Source organism: Poecilia reticulata, linkage group LG5, assembly GCF_000633615.1.
Source record: "Poecilia reticulata strain Guanapo linkage group LG5, Guppy_female_1.0+MT, whole genome shotgun sequence".
NCBI lineage: Eukaryota > Metazoa > Chordata > Actinopteri > Cyprinodontiformes > Poeciliidae > Poecilia > Poecilia reticulata.
In genome coordinates, this window is record NC_024335.1 from 7,560,653 (window position 1) to 7,564,305 (window position 3,653).

The window sequence follows — 3,653 nt, forward strand, 5'->3', positions numbered from 1 at the left end:
ATATATATATATATAAAAAGCAAGTCGTTCAGCTTTAGACTTGCTATTGTTTGGTATCTCTGCTTTGTTGCACAACACAAGAAGACAACCTTGAATAACAGGATTGTTAGTGTTGCTGTCCATGAATACACAGAGTGGTTAACAATCAACTCTGCCCTTGTTTCTGCAACAACGGCACTCCCCCACCTCCAAGCTTTACAGATAGTATCGGGTACTTTTGCTGAGATGTTGTGGCCTTGGTTCCTCTCGGAGCCGAGTCCTTATTCAGGTAACTCAAGCAAGCATTCTTAATTGTCAGTCCTTTTTAACAACACTGAGATAAAATGCCACATATAACACAACAGCTGGAATCCAACAAGTCTGTTAGTTTGGCACAGTGAAAACCATTAGTATCTGAAGCCATTTAAACGCTGCCGTAAGAACTTGATGTTTTGGGAACAAAAACAATGTAAGAATTTTTTTTCATTGTGCTGAAATTTCTTTTAAATGCAAAAAAAAAAAAATGCAGTTCTGTCAGTGACTTTCTTCAGATGATATTCGTCACTCATAATCTTTATTTTCTTCCAAGAACACCAACAGCGAGAGGTTAATAAGTCATAGTACGTCTGAAGTCAGACTAAGAACATCCTGTTCCAGTGATTCATTGGTAAAATTGACTTCAATCATGTTTCATTTTCTAAAGAATACTTTTGTTCAGGTTTTTTCTTCTTCACTCACAGACCAGGTCACTAGTTGGTCACTGGAATCGATGTGAATTGCATTAATGCACAGAAAAACAAATCAAAAAGAAATAAAACTAAGGTAAGTGACCAAACAAATGGATCAAATGACAGGATCCAAACTTGCGCCCTTTCCAGTGGGCGTCAATTTTATTTTGTTCATTTTCACGTTGCCATGAAACATATAGCTCAGCCTGTAATAATTAAGGAGTTGTGATTTCACAATACCTTTGTTAGAAAGACATACAGACACATTCTAACCCATACATTACATATAAATGGCTGGTGAACAACATAAGCAAGCAAATGTTTACATCAAACATATAGATTCACGCATCTTCTTTGGTCCACTTTTCTAGGACTGGGTTGGACCATGTTTGGACTTCACTACATGGTCCAATTAAGCTATACGAATATTTGTTATAAAGCTTTTAAAATGTACCAGAAAGATTTCTCTGAGATTGTGGTTCATAATGACATGATAGCACCTTGGAGTTGTTGCAGATTTGTTGACATCCATAATGTAAATCTCCCATTTCATCTCAATCCATCGGAATCTATCGGAACAAGGTGTTCTGCTGGATTGAGGTCTGGTGACAGTGGAAGCCGCTGGAGGACAGTGAGTACAGTGAACTCAAGTTACAAGAAGATTAGAGCATTGTGGTATTGTATTCTGCTGGAAGAAGTGCACCGACCAAACAATGGACCCGGTCCGAAACAATGAATACTGGAATGCTTCGTTGGTGGCTGTAAAATAGCTTCCCACTGAATTACAACCTGATAGAAGACAGGAAGGATCCATTCTTTCCTTTGTTTTTATACCTAATGCTAATTAAATTCAATTTAAATGTATTTCAAGAATACTTTCTTAATCCTGTAGGGGTAATTAGATGTTGTTGTGAATGAAACTATATTTCCAATTGATTTACAGTTGTTGAGAGACAAGCTTCTTTTTCCATTTTCTTGTTTATTTTAAATTCCACATTTCAATTATTCCTCTTTTATACCCTTTTTTGGTTTTTATTTTGATCATTTTGTGTTGGATGCATTGTGTAAATTAGAAGGATTACTACAGACGGTTGGTTACCTTACCGCAGAGGGTAATGTCATGTGAGGTCAGTAACGAGATAAATGGATTCTGTGGGATCTGACACAACACTACACACAGATTTTAAAAGCCAATAAAAAAAATTGCAAACGTCTGAATAATTACCACCTGACATATGCAAGAGGACTGTGTGAAAGCAGCGTATGCTAGAAGGAGACCTGATCTGAAACACTTACAGAGTTTGGATTTCACAGACTGGCTGATAATCAGATCTGCTCAAACCCTAATCCTAAAGAGGGAAGACAGTTGGCTGACTCCCAGAGAGAGGACATCCATCAAACCTCATGAAAAGCAGACAGTGATACTACAAGACAGAGTGCTGCACCCACATCTTTAACCCAGAGAAGCAAATATCATCTCAGGGGAAAAAAGCAGAGGTTAAACATATCCAGGAAATGCTCAAAAACTTAAGCTGTGATTTGGAGGGACAAGTTAAAGATGTCAGATGTCAGCAGGGCRTCGAGGGGCGGGACTCCCTCTCTTTTGAGAAGGACTCTCTTCCCTGTTGCCGCCCTCTGGATCCCAGCAGGGCGCCGAGGGGCGGGACTCCCTCTCTTTTGAGAGCGAGTYTCTTCCCTGTTGCTGCCCTCTGGATCCCAGCAGGGCGTCGAGGRGCGTCGAGTACCGCCCCTCGACACCCTGGGGGCGCCCCTTGACGCCTCGACTGTTAGTAAAACTCGACTGTTAGTAAAACTGACAGTTTTACTAATATTATTGGTAACTGACAATAATCGGTAACTGACAATATTGTCAGTTTTACTGACAGTAAAACTGAAAGTGCTGCTTTTTTCCCCTGATGATATGATGTGTAACAGGACAGAGAACATTTAGCACAAATGTGTAGAAAATCTAATTGAGTAACTGTAGATGAATTTGTTTTCAAACTGGAACAAATGACATTGTGAAATGTGAGTCTAAAGCCCTTATGCAGGAGCTTTTGGTCTCTAARCTAGTATATCTATCACCAGCACCATTACCATCTGTTAACAGAGGAGCCCRRRAGGCTTTTCAGGCTATCTAATCACTCTCCCTACTCAGCCTCCTGTTTATTGGTGACACACCCGACAAGATGACAGGACTCTGACCTGTACCAGAAGGCAGAGATGTACAGAGTGAAAAGGACAGGTGAGAGTGCATWCCCCTGTGGTGCTCMTGTGATGCTGACAATCTGAAAGATGTGGCTGAAATCTAGACTCATCATACCAGACATCGTTTACCCAGTGTATTACTGTCCAGATTTGAAGAGCCTATGCAAATTCTGGATTCAGTTTTCTGTTTTTAGTCAACAGAAATGGACCTGGTGCGGTTTTCTGTTACTTTAGCCTGTTTGGTTTTTCACCTATAATGGTTGCAATAGGTTTTGATTTGGACTCCTGGTCAGCCATGCATTTCTTAAACACTCACCTAAACCCATCTACACCAACATCCGTAACTGGGTTTCCATTGCAAATGTTTGCAAAACTTAGTTGATGTTCTGCTAAAAAATACAATTTTGCAACTGCAGTGTTGCCATTAAATAAGAAAGGCAAATAAAATCACACATGCACTAAATTGTTCACGTGATAATTAATTTAAATTCATCGCAAAGGCAGATGTAAACACTTATATTCATATTCATATTTCAATCACAGCACTAGTGCTCATCATCAGCCGCCAGACGCTGATGTCTTATTGAGGAGTTGAAGCAACAAGCTTCTTATACTTGGGAGTGGCTGCAGAAGGCAGATATAGCCTTCTGCAGATATAGCCGCAGTGAGCAATTAGGGAATTGCTCACTGCAATTTTAGGGAAATTGCAGTGAGCCATTTTACAGAACTATGAATTCA